The sequence below is a fragment of the Pipistrellus hanaki genome, assembly GCF_964339955.1.
Source record: "Pipistrellus hanaki genome assembly, chromosome: 9".
In the NCBI taxonomy this organism is placed as follows: Eukaryota; Metazoa; Chordata; class Mammalia; order Chiroptera; family Vespertilionidae; genus Pipistrellus; species Pipistrellus hanaki.
Genome location: NC_140511.1, coordinates 35,937,643 through 35,953,195, shown reverse-complemented (window position 1 = coordinate 35,953,195; position 15,553 = coordinate 35,937,643). Strand labels below are relative to the sequence as shown.

General features: G+C 44.0%; 1 protein-coding gene and 1 long non-coding RNA gene across 2 annotated transcripts in view; both read right to left on the bottom strand.

The window, feature by feature from the left end:
- The window catches only part of LOC311628242, a 1,314,020-nt gene that overhangs the window by 1,195,240 nt on the left and 103,227 nt on the right, over positions 1 to 15,553 (bottom strand). The window lies entirely within an intron of this gene.
- LOC311628228 (tigger transposable element-derived protein 1-like) overlaps positions 1 to 15,553 on the bottom strand; it is a 457,475-nt gene that overhangs the window by 346,429 nt on the left and 95,493 nt on the right. The gene's annotated exons all lie outside the window — the stretch shown is intronic.

Genomic DNA, 15,553 nt, shown 5'->3' with positions numbered 1-15,553 from the left:
TCTGGGCACCCCAGAAAAAGAACTAAATGAAACAGACAAGCAATGTAAATAAAAAGCTCAAAATATTGGTTAAAAGCCCTAGCCAGGGGGCTCAACTGGTTGAAGTGTCATCTCATATACCAAATCTTGTGGGTTTGTTGTAGGTTCAATTCACAGACAGGAACACATCTAAGATGAGATTCCATCCCTGGTCATGATGCATATGGGAAGTAACTGATTGACGTTTCTCTCATTATGATGTTTCTGTCAGTCTCCATTTCTTTTTCTCTTTATATACAATATTTAAAAAAAATTGAAAAATAAACATTGGTTATAAAAATACTCGATGAATTTAGGAGAAGAATAGATAAACTCACTGAGAACTTCTTCAACAAAATGCAAACATGTATGTATGTGTGTATGTATGTATACACAAATTATTTATTTATGGATTTTTATATTTATTATCTTTTGCTACAGTTGACCATGTGTAACTGAAACTGTGTAAAGCGAAACCAATAATGAGGTGGAAGTAATGTAGTTTTTATTCACTGCATACTAAATACGTGGTAGGCACTAATTATTTTTACAATGGGGAAAAGACAGTCTCTTTATTAAGTAGTTTTGGGAAAGCTTTTATACAGTGAAGAAAACCATCAATAAGATAAAAAGGCAACCCACTGAATAGGAAAACATATTTTCAAATGATATATCCAGTAAGAGTTAATAATCCAAAATACATATAGTATTCATACACTCAACATAAAAAAATAAACAATCTAATTTAAAAGTGGGCAGAGGTCATGCATAGACTTTTCTCCAAAGAAGACATAAAAATAGTCAATACACACATTAAAAGATGCCAAACTTTACTAATGATCATGGAAATGCAAATCCAAACCTCAATGAGATATCACCTCATACCTGTCAGAATGCTATTATCAAAATAAATAAATAAATAAATAAATAAATAAATAAGTAAATAAATAAATAAATAACAAGTATTGGCAAGGATGGGAGAAAAAAGAACCTTCATGCATTGTTGGTGGGATTGTAAACTGGTACAATCACTGTGGAAAAGAGTATGGAGATTCCGAAAAGATTTAAAATAGAACTAGCAATTCAGAATTCTATTTCAGTGTTTTAATTTAAATAAACCAAAAATAATAACTCTAAAATGTAAATGAACCCTATGCTTATTGCAGCATTGTTTACAATAGCCAATGAAATCTTGCCATTTGCAATGACATGGGTGGATCTTAGAGCATTATGTTATGTGAAATAAGTAGGGCAGAGAACGACAAAACCATATGATTTCACTTATATGTGGAATCTAAAAACAAAGCAAATTAACAAATAAAATGAAACAAAAACAAACTCATATACACAGAAAACAAAGCAGTGGTTGTCAGAGCAGTGGGGTAGTAGTAGTTGTTCTGCTGCCACTGGCTGCTCCCACTGGATCCCACCATGGAAGAGACAATAGAAGACACACACTCCAAAACTATCTTGCTGGGTCATTCTCATTTATCTCAGGTTATCTTTAACAACGTGGAGAAGTTCTATGTTACTAGGGGGCTAACACAGCTGTCCTTTATCTTGTGGTTGTTTTAGAAAGCTCACTGTTTTGCTGTTCAATCTATTCTACCTCAACCTGAGTGGTAACAACCAGGAAATCCACCATATTTTCTGGACAGAACTGGAATAGGATACTTGCTGCCCAAATAACATGATCCTGATAACAGAACTGGTCATACTGATGATCCTTGGGCAGGTATTAAGCTTTGAATTGGACTTTCTGAAGCAGAATTCAGACATGCAGGCTGAGCCCCAAAATGTCACATGCTATTGAACCCTCACCCAGCATTTCATTCCCCATCAAAACGATTACATTAGAATTTTTTTAAATGGGATGAAAAACAACCCATGTATATTATACTTTCATGTGGGTTAATTTGCCTATTGACCTAAACAGCAGATCAACCAAACAGTAGGAAGTCCAATTCAAAGCTTATTACCTGCTCAAGGATCATCAGTACGACCAGTTCTGTTATCAGGATCACGTTATTTAGGCAGCAAGTATCCTATTCCAGTTCTGTCCATAAAATGTGGTGGACTTTCTGGTTGTTACCATTCAGTTTAAGGTAGAATAGATTGAACAGCAAAACAGGGAGCTTTCTAAAATAACCAGCTGTGTTAGCCTCCAGAAGCAGCTGTGTTAGCCTCCAGAAGCAGAATTCAGACATGCAGGCTGAGCCCCAAAAGAAGCAAGAGCATCTAGAAACCTTAAAGGTCATCAACAAGAAACTGGAACAGAAAGTGAAAGAACAGGACAACTGGGAGACAGAGCAGCTTCAGGGGAAAGAACAGGACCAGAAGGTGAAGATAGGGTAGTCAGAGAGGGTCAGCTTCAAGCCCAGATGTCAACTCAAGAGAAAGAAATGGGGAAGCTTGTTCAGAGAGATGAAGATAGGACAGAGCAGTTGGAGCATCTGAAAAGGGATAATGACCAGCTCTTTCTCAGCATAACAAAAAGAGGGAGCATCAGAAGAAATTGAGCAGAAAGTGGAGGAGCTGAAGCAGAAAGAAGCTACTGTAACAAAGAAACAGCAAGAGTTAAGGAACCAGACTTTGAACTGTCAGAAAGATTGAGTGAGAGCAAGATTATATTTAACTAGAGGCCTGTTGCACGAAATTCATAAGTGGGTAGGGTCCCTAGGCTTGGCCGGTGATCAGGGCCAATCAGGTTTCCCACCTCTCAGCCTTCTCTCCTCCTCCATCCCTAGTTCCTTCAGTGCCCCACCACAGCTGCTGGTAGCCCACCATGTTCCTCACCACCCTCTGGTGGTCAGTGCATGTCATAGTGAGCAATTGAACTCCCAGTTGAACTCCCAAGGAGTCAATCTGCATATTAGCCTAGGTGTTTTACAGAAAGGGACAGAGAGGATGGAAAGAGAAAATGGTTTTTGAAGAGGTAATACAGCAGATTGATGAGTTACATGGGTCTGGATAGAGACTCTTTGCCCTGTCAAATGCCTACTTCAGATCAAGAAGGTATCAAACAAATCCCAGGAGTTGTCTAGAAAGCCCATATTTTGGCATCCAAGAAAGTTCTGTCCCCAATCTGCCCTCCATCAAGAAATGCCCCAGCTTCCAATTAGACTTTGCTGATGACATTTTTTATAACACCTTGGAGCAACAGTACATTCAGACCCTTCAAAAGAGCTTCTCAGTAAAATAAAGCAAATCTTTGAAGAACATGTGTTTTGCCATAGTCATAAGTGTCACAGCCTCTTAAATATTTGCTGTACATAGATTTTATAGAGTAGAACCTATAGCTTCCACTATGAGTTATGACCCAAGATCCTGCCTCACCTGAAATTATTAGGGATTTACTCACTCCCACTGCCCTAAAGGTAGAATCATTTAGATAATCTAAAGGAGAGTGTTAAGGGTTGTTACTTCTATCATGTGGGTATGCAATGCTAGCTGTGTCAGTTCTCACCTATGATACCCATTCTTCAAAGGGTTTCTAATACAAGGGCTCTGAGATGAAGGCCTGTTTGCAACAGGCATGACTCTAATACTAAGTGATTACTCTCTCCACAGTCATTTAAGGTCAGGCCTTGAGTACAATTGTACTCAATCCTCAATCCTCCTCTTGGGGCTGCAGATTGACCAAACATTGAAAAATTCCTTCTCCTCTTCTTCAGGCCCTTTTCTCCAACTGATTGCATTAGACTAGAAAAAAAATGGCATAGTAGAAAGTTCAGGCTTTCAATTTAGACACCAAACTCTTCTCATCTTGATTTCTCAGCTCCTAATAGAAGCATCTTATTCCTGAACCATGGACATAAAATAATATTTCAAACACAGAAAGCCTTCTTTCTCTTTATGTCATGATAGGGATTTTCTATTCTTTGATCTTTCCCATTCACTTAAGTTTTATTGCTATAAGTCCATTTTTAATGGTCAGTATTTGTTAGAAACTGTATGAATTTACAACTTTCTAAATGATGAGTCAGAATAAAGAGAAATAAAGTTAATCTCTTTAATACTAAGATAATCTAGTTCTCTTTTTCAAGGACTTTAGTAAGTCAATCTTTTTGAAAAGAACTATAAACTTCCAGGTATAAAATAAGTTACATGGATGTAATGTACAACATAGAGAATTTAGTCAAGAATATCATAACTGTGTATAATGAGAAATATTATGGTGATCACTTCATAAGGTATATAAATGTTGAATCACTATTTTACACCTCAAACTAATATAATATTGTTTTTAGTAGACCTAAAACTTTGAGAAGATTTAAGATGAAAGAAGACCTACAAAACATATATAAATTTATTAACATTAGTACCAAGTTCACTACAGAATTTAGCCTTCTAAAGTTTCTCTTGAATGATAGCATCCTAATGAACCCCAATAAAGATCCTCTGTGTAATCAGAGTAAGTTTTTTAAAGGCCAGGGTCTTGTAGGTTCAATCAAAGCAGGCTCATTCACATGGCAATTTAAGACTTTTTTCCAAAGCTGGCTCCCTCCCCCCCCCCCCTCTCTCTCTCTCTCTCTCTCTCTCTCTCTCTCTCTCTCTCTCTCCAACTAAATCCCAGTAAGAAGCTAAGCCTTGTGAAAAAGAAAGAAATATCACCCACTCCTATTTCCAAGGAAATGACCCCACCAGAATAAAAAGGGGGACAGTGAAAGTGATAACACTGATATAATTATCTGGGGGACAATATCATTAGTTCCTCAATGGAGCCCACAGAATGGCCTGACACAGACACACAAAACACAGTCAGGAAATAACTGGGACCTTAGCATCAAGGCAAAAACTGACTCCTCTGCTGTTAAAATCTGTCTTAGGAGCATTTTTTACTACTTTTAGTTAGGTACTCTCCTCTCCCCCCCTCCCCCCCCCCCCCCGCCACCAAATAAAGTTATTTTATTTTTACCTTTATTGATATATAATTGATACTAAAACATTGGGTAAATTTAAGGTGTATGACGTGTTGTCCTGATACACTTACATATTACAAAATAAATACAGAAAAATTACCACAATAGCATTAGCTAAAACCACTATTCTGTCACATAATTTCCTTTTTTGTTGTTGTTTTTTTTTTTTTTTTTTTGTGATGAGAACTTTTAAAAATCTACTCTTTGAGAGATTAAAAATGGCAGCAGAGTAAGCGGATGCCTCATGGGCATGCTCTCAGTTCCAAACTGGAATTACAATTAAAATACAGAAAAACTTACTGAATAATCAATGGAAGACTCACTGGAGAGAACCCAGATAATCAAGGACCAGAAGTGGAGTTCTCATAGAGACTGGTAGGAGGGGCAGAAATATGAAAGGGCTGGCTGGGCCCCACAGACAGCAGCTGAAGTTCTGGAGGAATATCTCAGTTGTGGGGATTGCCACTGAGAAATCTGAGGTCTGATTACAAAGCCACTCCCTTCCCCCAACAGAGAGCACCAGAACTGAGAAGGATATTCACATAACATCTGGCTGTGAAAAGCAATAGTGTTGCTATCTGCCAGGGAGAAATGGCTGGAAATTCAGACACCCTCTTACAGGGCATAAAATTCCCTGTGGATCCACCCACCTTGAGCTGCAGCAGAGGCACAGCAGGTGGACTGGACCTGGGAGAGTAGAAACCAGGATCAAGGGTTCTGGGGTTTGAGTTCAGAAGGCAGATATTCCAGTTTCCTTTGCTGAGTGATTACCTCACTCTGGGGAGGTCATCTTTCTCATGCAGACAATTGCTATACAGGCAGCATAGCCTGGAGGAAGACAGCTGACCCACCCTATTAGAAAACACCTTGCCCCTTAGGAAACTGAGATTAACAATTAGACTCCAGGCAAAAACAATTACCACACTTGTTGGAAAATACTCTTGCCACACCTATAGATGATTACCTGAGGGAAGTTCAAACAAATCCTCTCAGTCTGTAGCCATAGGGGTCTCTAGAGTCTTTGCTTTGAGTCTTTGCCTGATCTAATTAGTCAGCAACAGCATTTGACACTTCCTGAACTAGAGATTAAGAGGCATAGCATATCTACCTAATACATAGTCACAAACTCAATCAGGCAGCCAAAATGAGAATGTAAAGAAACCACCCACAAATGAAAGAACAAGAGAATTCTTCAAAAAAAGATAAATGAAACAGAGATAAATTTATCTCAGAGTTCAGAATAATGGTGATAAAGATTCATGAGAAAAGATATAATGACTATGCAAAAAATAACAGTCAGAAACAAAGAATGACATAACACAAATAAAGAACACATTGTAAGGAATATTCAGCAGATTAAGAGAAGCTGAGGACTGAATCAGTGAATTAGAAGACAGGGTTGAAAAAAAATTACTCAATCAGAGAACCCAAAATAAAAAAGAACAATTAAAAAACAGGAGCTGTGGGACAAAATGAACATAACAATATTCAAATAGTAGGTGTGTCAGAAGAGACAGAAAGGGAGATAAAGGTACAAAATATGTGTGAAGACATAATGGCAGAAAACTTCCCTAATCTGGTAAAGGAAAAAGTCACACAAGTTCAGAAGGCACATGGAACCCATGCAAGAAGAACCCAAATAGGCCCATGCCCAGACACATAATAATTAAAATGCCAAAAATTAAAGACAAATAGAGATTCTTAAAGGCAGCAAGAGGAAAGAAAACTGTTACCTACAAAGGAGTTCTCATAAGGCTGACACCTGATTTCTCATCAGAATCTCTACAGGGCCAGAAGGAAATAGCATGTAATACTCCAAGTAACAGATCTGAAACCAAGATTATTATATCCAGCAAGGCTATCATTCAAAAATAGATGATCATATAAACAACTCCCCAGAACCTCTCCCCCCTAAAAACAAACAAACAAAAAAGGCTAAAGGAGTATATCACCAACAAGCCAGTATTATAAGAAATGCTAAAGGGCCTGCTATAATGAGAAGAAATAGAGAGAAACCCAGACATACAGAATTAAAATGGCAATAAATAAATACATATCAATAACAACCTTAAATATAAATAAATTAAATGCTCTGAATAAATTAAAAGCAGCTGAATGGATTAAAAAAACAAAAACAAAAAACATCACCCAACTTTATGCTGTCTACAAAGACCCACCTTAGAACAAAAGACACACACAGGGTAGGAGTAAAGGGAAGGGGAAAAAAATTCCCAAGCAAATGGAAAAGAAAAAAAAACAATACTCATTTGGAGTAGCAATACTCATATCCGACAAAATAGACTTTAAAATGAAGGCCATCACAAGAGACAACAATGTCACTAAATAATACTAAAGGATCAATCAAACAAGAAGATATAACCCTGGTAAACATATGTGCATCCAATATGGGAGCACCTAAATATATAAAAATTTACTCTTTTAGCAAGTTTCAATTATAATTTTCATGCAGAAACCGGTTTGGCTCAGTGGTAGAGCGTCGGTCTGCAGACTGAAAGGTTCCGGGTTCAATTCCGGTCAAGGGCACGTACCTTGGTTGCAGGCACATCCCCAGTGGGGGGTGTGCAAGAGACAGCTGGTCGATGAATCTCTTTCATTGACATTTCTAATTCTATCCCTCTCAATTCCTCTCTATAATCTTCATGCAGTACATTAAATTCTCAGAAGTTATTAATCTCATAAATAAAAGTTTATACTTTTTGGCCAATATCTTCTCATTTCGCAAATCCCCAGATTCTGGTAAATACCACTCTATTCTCTGTTTCTATGAGTTCAACTTTTAAAGGTTCCAAATATAAAGAATATCATATAATATTTCTCTTTCTCTTTTTGTCTTATCTTGGTCAACATAATGCCTTCAATTTTCATACATATTATTGCAAATGGCAAGCCTTTCTTCCTTCTCATGGCTAAATATTATTCCATTGTATATATAGACAAAATTTTCTTTACCCAGAAAATGTTGACATCCATTTAGATTGTTTTCACATCTTAGCTATTGTGAATAATGATACAATGAACATGAGGGTACTGATATATTTTTGAGATCCTATTTTCCCTTTCATTGATTAATAGCCAGAAGTAGGACTACTGAATTGTTTTTGTTTTTTTTTTTCTTTTTTTTTTTTTTGTTTTTTTTTCAGTATAGATTTTGTCTTTTTTTTTTTTTTTATTTATTTATTTTTTTAATTTTTTAATTTTTTAATTTTATTTTATTTTTTAAAATCAATCTTTATTGTTCATATTATTACAAAGGTTCCTCATTTCTTCCCCCCTCCACCAGGTTCCCACCCCAACCTCTGCCCCCTCCCCATCCCCCATTGTCCTCATCCATAGGTGCACAGTTTATGTTCAGTCTCTTCCTCCCTCCCTTTCCCCGATAGTAAATCCCTTTTCAGATAGTAAATCTGTTACTTAGCATTTTCTCATATCAATAATACCTCCACATGCCCAATGATACACTTCACACAAAAGACATTTCCAAATAGGTCAACCAGCCTCATCCAGGCCCCACCCAAGGCACTCACAGATCAACACCCCAGCGCTATACTAACTCAACACATCCAGATCTAAGCCTTCATCACTTGATTCAGCAGACCCTCAAGTTCCCGCAAAAGTTTCCAGCCATGTCTGAGAGGCAGCCGTGGGCAGGTACAGGCGAGGAGCAAGCTGTTTCGGGCCTGGTTGCTCCGGGCCTGGCCTCTGTTGCTCTGGTTCGTTCCACAACCAGCTGCTCCGGGTCTGGTCACTGCCGCTCCCGACCTAGTTGCTCTGGACTTGGCTGTTGCTGCTACAGGCCTGGCCGCACCCGACCCGGCTGCTCTGGGACCGGTTGCTCCGGTCCCGGCTGCTCCGGGCCTGGCCGCTCCCAGCCTGACAGCCGCTGCTCCGGGCCTGGCTGCTCCCAGCCTGGCAGCCATTGCTCCTGGCCTGGCCGCACCAGACCCAGCTGCTCCGGGCCTGGCCGCTCCCAGCCTGGCAGCCGCTGCTCCGGGCCTGGCCGCACAAGACCCGGCTGCTCCGGGCCTGGCCGCTCCCAGCCTGGCAGCCGCTGCTCCGGGCCTGGCCGCACCAGACCCGGCTGCTCCGGGCCTGGCCGCACCAGACCCGGCTGCTCCGGGCCTGGCCGCTCCCAGCCTGGCAGCCGCTGCTCCGGGCCTGGCCGCACCAGACCCGGCTGCTCCGGGCCTGGCCGCTCCCAGCCTGGCAGCCGCTGCTCCGGGCCTGGCCGCTCCCAGCCTGGCAGCCGCTGCTCCGGGCCTGGCCGCACCCGACCTGGCTGCTCCGGGCCTGGCCGCTCCCAGCCTGGCAGCCGCTGCTCCGGGCCTGGCCGCACCAGACCCGGCTGCTCCGGGCCTGGCCGCTCCCAGCCTGGCAGCCGCTGCTCCGGGCCTGGCCGCACCAGACCCGGCTGCTCCGGGCCTGGCCGCTCCCAGCCTGGCAGCCGCTGCTCCGGGCCTGGCCGCACCAGACCCGGCTGCTCCGGGCCTGGCCGCTCCCAGCCTGGCAGCCGCTGCTCCGGGCCTGGCCGCACCAGACCCGGCTGCTCCGGGCCTGGCCGCACCAGACCCGGCTGCTCCGGGCCTGGCCGCTCCCAGCCTGGCAGCCGCTGCTCCGGGCCTGGCCGCTCCCAGCCTGGCAGCCGCTGCTCCTGGCCTGGCCGCACCAGACCCGGCTGCTCCGGGCCTGGCCGCTCCCAGCCTGGCAGTCGCTGCTCCGGGCCTGGCCGCACCAGACCCGGCTGCTCCGGGCCTGGCCGCTCCCAGCCTGGCAGCTGTTGCTCTGGGCCTGGCCGCTCCCAGCCTGGCAGCCGCTGCTCCGGGCCTGGCCACACCAGACCCAGCTGCTCCGGACCTGGCTGCTCCCAGCCTGGCAGCTGCTGCTCCGGGCCTGGCCGCTCCCAGCCTGGCAGCCGCTGCTCCAGGCCTGGCCACACCAGACCCAGCTACTCCGGACCTGGCCGCTCCCAGCCTGGCCGCCGCTGCTCCGGGCCTGGCCGCACCCGACCCGGCTGCTCTGAGCCTGGCCGCTCCCAGCCTGGATGCTCCGTGCTTGGCTACTGCTGTTCTGGGCTTGGCTGCTCCCAACCCGGCTGCTCTGGGCCGGGCTTCTCCGGGCCCAGCCACTCTGTGTCTGGGTGTTCCTGGACTGGCCACCCTGGGCTTGGCCGCCTCTGCCTCAGGCCTGGCTGCCACTGCCCCAGGTCTGGCTGCTCCAGTGCTGGCCGTTGATGCTCTTGTTCTGGCTGCTGCTGCTCTGGGGCCTGGCCACTGCTGCTCCGGGCCCAGCTGCCACTGCCTTGTGCCTGGCCACTCTAGGCCTGGTCGCCGCTGTTCCAACATTCTGTCCCTTTTTTCTCTTTTTTTTTTTCTTTTTTTTTTTAAAAAAACAAAACGCATTTATGTTGCAATGTTGGCTGGTGCGTTGAGTTCTGACTTAGTCTTTGATTTTTCAAGATCTTCTTTGTATTCTTTCTTAAGTAATTTTACTATCATTTGCTCTCACTTGATTTCTTCACATTGAGAACTTCTTTGGTTTCTTCCTCCTTGTCCTGGGAGCTCAGCAGGTTGGCCTGTGACACCCCTTTGTTCTCCGCGGGCTCCCGCGCTGCTCCAGCCTGTTGCCGGGGTCGGCGCCGCCCAGGAAGCAGCCCCCGTCCTTGGCTCCGTTGCCAGCGCTCAGCAGTCGAAGGCTCAGGGGCACCCCCCCCACTGGGGGCCCCGTCGCCCGGCTCCTTGCTGGCGCCCGGCTGGCCGGTGTCCGGCAGGGGCTCCTGCTCCTCGTGGCGTTCCTCCAGTCTGGAGCTTTCTTTCTCCCTCCCACTAGGGGAGTCCAGGATCAGAGTCAACAGACTGTCCTCTGCGCACAGTGTGCGCGACTCCGGGGGCTCGGCCTTTCGCCGCGCTCCCAGGACTCCACCTCACAGCTCCGTCTCCCCCTGCCCGAGCCTGGGTCCCCAGGGACTGGCCCAGACCTGGAGTTCGGGGCGGTCTGGACTGAGGCTCAGAGCTGCCGCCGGAGGCTTTGTTTCTTCCGGCTAGGGTAATCCAGCATCAGAGTCAACATTCAGTCCTCTGCGCGCCATGTGCGCGCGACTCCGGGGGCCCCGCATTTTGCTGTCCCCGGGATTGTCTCCCCCTGCCGGAGCCTGGGTCCCCAGGGTCTGGCACATACCTTGGGGCTCAGCGCTGCCGGTTCGGGGGTTCAGCCCAGGCTGGGGGTTCTATTTCCTTCCTGCTGGGAACGCCAGGCAGCACCCAGCCCTCTCCTCCTCTCCGGCTCAGATTTTGTCTTTATTCGATAATCTTAAACAAGTTACTGTTAAACATTGAAGGAAGAACCTGCCATTGTTCCACATCTGGGTGTTGCTCGGACTACTGAATTGTTAACAAGAGATATAACATGTAAGAATATCACCTCAGGGGTTACAGAGCCTCCACATACATATCATTTACTTCACAAATTATCACATGTACATAAATGTAGACTAAGTCAAGTGTTAAAACTCGGAAAATGATAGAAGATGGTTTGACTTCAGTTGGTGAGCACACAGTGCAATACATAGACCTTGCATCATAGAAATGTATACTTGAAGCTTACATGATCCTATTAACCAATGTCACCCCGATAAAGTAAAAATATAAAAATGAGTAAAATTAAATTCAGAGAGATGAGTCCACTTGACAAAACATTAAAAGTAGCAAGTAGAAAGAAAGGAGTCACAAGTCTTTATTTATATATTAAACCACACTAAAGCTATGTTGTTAATATATCAGCAAAAGGATGAAATGAAAGATGTTTCCAAAAAGCAACATTCAGTGAAGCTCAGCACACAATTTCCTGAATCCAGACTACTTGGCCTGGCTTTCAATACCCAAACCTTCAAGTTTCCTCTTCCAGTGGTCCCACCCTGTCTCTCACCACTACCTATCCCACCGGGCAAGCTCTAGTCCCATTTCACACTCTGTTGCTGCCTTACCCAGTATCATCACTGCCTGGGACCATCACTGCCCTGCTTTCCAGATAAAAATCTTTGTCCCTAATACCAGGTCAGATCAAATCAAGTTTATCATAACTTCTCAAGCCCTCACTGTGTCTCTCAGGGATCAGACTGACAGCTTAACTTCCCCAGCTCCAGCTGTGACTAAACCAAACTCCATCTACTCTCCAAGGTCTGACATTAAGGATCTGCACCTTCTAGCAGATGCAGTGTGGGACAGGCAATGATTATGGGCTTTGGAGTCAGACAGACAGACCTGGGTTGGAATCCCCTTATATAAACCAGGCAACTTATTTTAGCTTTCTAAGCTTTTATTTTATTTTCTGCCTATGGAGAGTGATATTCCTTGATAGGAATCAGCATAGTGTGTTCAAGGTCATAACTTTCATTTATATTTAATCAAAAATTTTTTCCAAATTTATTTAAGGATAATTTTACACTTAAATTCAATGGGGAGAAATTATCTCACTATCAAAAAAAGAACATTTTTAAGGCATGAATAAAGGCCTAAACAAATGATTAAGTAATTGAATCAATCAATCAAACCATTGAATATACTCAATATAGATGAATCCATTCAATTAAACAAATATACACTAACCACTATTATGTCCTAGGCACTGTGAACAAGAACTTTTAGTGCAATAATTAGCCTCACCTTCCTTTATTTTTGACATGAAATCTATTATGACATTGCATTAACTATATTGGGACTATTTGCTTTGAAAGCTGCCTCCTCTACTAGCCTGTAAGCACCCTGAAGGTAAAAGCTAGGTCTTAATCACCTGCCTCTGTGCCTGGCAACAATTAATGACTTAAAATACTAGCCCAATGCCCAATGTCCCATCCCTGATAGAGACTTTGTTGTCTTCTCTCAGAGTTCCTTAAACTTGCCCAATCCTTCTTCTTGCCGCCTGGCAAAAGTTCAGGCAGGTGGAGGCCCTGGAATTTATCCTCATGATCTAGTGGGGAAAGAGGTTTAGGCAGGGAAGCACTTTTGTGTCCAGTACAATTTATGGATCCTAAGAAAAAATTATATATATATATATATATATATATATATATATATATATATATATATGGAAAATGTTGATATGTTATAGAAAAATAAGTCCAAAATAGTATGTCAACCAAAGAGAGCCAAATGAGTGATAAGAGTCAAAAAGGGGTGTTTCAGGATGGTGTGGAGTAGGTAGATCTTTCTTTCACCTCCTCCCAGAAACTGGAAATTAAACTAAATTGGGGATCAATCACTGAATATCAATGGAAAACTGCGTGAAGAGGAGACTTTTAAACCAGGGAGGGCAGAAAGCACCTCTAGATAGGTAGGAAAGATAGAGTCATAAGCGGTTTTGGTCCTGCTCCCTGGGGTGGCAGGGTAAGGGTGCAGAGGGATATTGGGCTGTCAGGGGAGGGTGTTGGGAGTTGAGGGCTGGGGAGGGTGTGTAGAAGAGGGGATTGGTGGAGAAATTAGAGGGTTGGATTTGGGATTTCTGCCCCCCAAGAGGAATGAGGCCTGAACCCCAGGCATGATCCCCAGCCTGGAGCACCGGATGCAGGAATAGCCACCAGATAACATACAGAGGTGAAATGCAATGGGGCCTCTGTTCCTTGGGGAGATATGGAGCCTGCAAGAGACAAAAACACTTATTATTTGAAAGGGCCAGAGTAGAGGATTTTCTTTTGCAGCCACTCACTCTAGACTTTAGCGGAGGGAGGGCAACGCATATCAGAATTGCCTGAGGAGAGAAGGGAGAGGTTGCTGAAATACCTGTGCATGGTGTACACCTCATGCACTCCCCCCTCCCCTGGGTGCACCCCGCCCCTGCAGCAGCCATGATTCCTGAAAAGAGCAAGCCCTTCCCAGCAACAGCAAGACAATTACCCTGCCCACAACTTACTCCACCCTCTAGAATCCCCTTTGCCCCACCCTGCATCTTAACCCCTGCTGAGGAGGCAGAAGCAGAGGCCAGGCCTATGGGTCTGGGTAGTCTCAAGGGGCTTCAGTGACTGGCTTTGGGTGGGGCTATTCCCCCCACTTTTTCAGAAATTTGACTGGTGCTTCCCCATCACAGGAGAGCTGATAGAAATTCCAAGCTTCTAGCAGAGTCCCCTGGCCTGCCCATGAGGATCTCATCCTGCAGAAATATTCTGGGATAGACTCAGAAGTGTGGCTCTGGGATGGGGGACACTCCCACCATCTTCCCTGAAGTCTGAGTGTCACCTCCCCCTCACAGGATAGACAGAAGTCCCATCCTTCCAACGCTGCCAAAAGCCCTTTCAGAAACAGCCATTCAGTGACTAAGTCTGACAGAAGGTGGTGGGCAGAGGAGGAACCCCAGGTTTCTTGGGATGTTTGCTGATCTGCCCTCGGCCAACTGTTGCCAAAAAGCCTGACTTAGAGCACAGAAAGCATATATGCACTTCTTTGTTCATTGCAACATTATTTACAATAGCCAAGATCTAGAAACAGCCCAAGTGTCCATGAGTAGATGAGTGGATAAAAAAGTTCTGGCATATTTGCATAAAGGAATACCACACAGCTATAAAAAAGAAGAAATTCCAACCCTTTGAAACAGCGTGGATAGATGGACCTGGAGATTATTATGCTAACGAAATAAGGCAGCCAGAGAAAGACAAATACCATATGATCTCCCTAATATGTGGAATCTAATGAAGAAAATAAACTGACAAACAATATAGGGCCCAAGGCATGGATATATATATAACAGATTAACAGATCTCAGATGGGTGGAGAGTGAGGGGAACTGGAAGAGATTAACCAAAAATATATATGTATATATGCATAGCTAATGGACATAGACAATAGTGTGGTGATGGCCTGGAGAAAGGGTATGAGCTGGGTGGAGGGGGGCAAAGAGGGATAAAATGGAGGACATCTGTAATACTGCTCACAATTATTTTAAAAAAGAAGAAAGTGAATCAATAATTAATAGCCTTCCTAAATAAGAACCACCAGTCTAATATAAATGATTGGTCCTGAAGTAGACATAGACCTTCACTAACTATTCTCACCACCAGCCAGGTGTGCTCATTCAGGGTTTTTGTTTTTGTTTTTAATCATAAATTTTTATTGATTTCAGAAAGGAAGGGAGAAGGAGAAAGAGAGAGAGAGATGATGATGATGATGATGATGATGATGATGATGAGAGAATCATTGATCAGCTGCCTCCTGCACCTCTTCCCTCCCCTACGTGGGGAGGGCGGTATCGACCTGCAACCCAGGCATGTGCCCTGACCGGGAATTGAAATGTGACCTCCTGGTTCATAGGTTGATGCTCAATTACTGAGCCAAAACAGCTGGATCTCATTCAAGTTTTGAAGGTAAATGCACCTTAACAACCTCCTTCGCAAGTTTGAACTCACAGACATACCACTTGCACTCTGTGCAGTTCCTCAATTTGAGTCACTATTGATATTAAACTGAAAAAAAAGAGCATTTTCAATATCTCTACTATTGACAAGAGTTCAGGCAAAGAGAACAGCATTACCATCACTAGCCACAAGAACAGTTTGACCAAGGAAGACAGAAAACATGTGGTCCAAGAAGCTGAGAAGTACAAAGGTCAAGAGA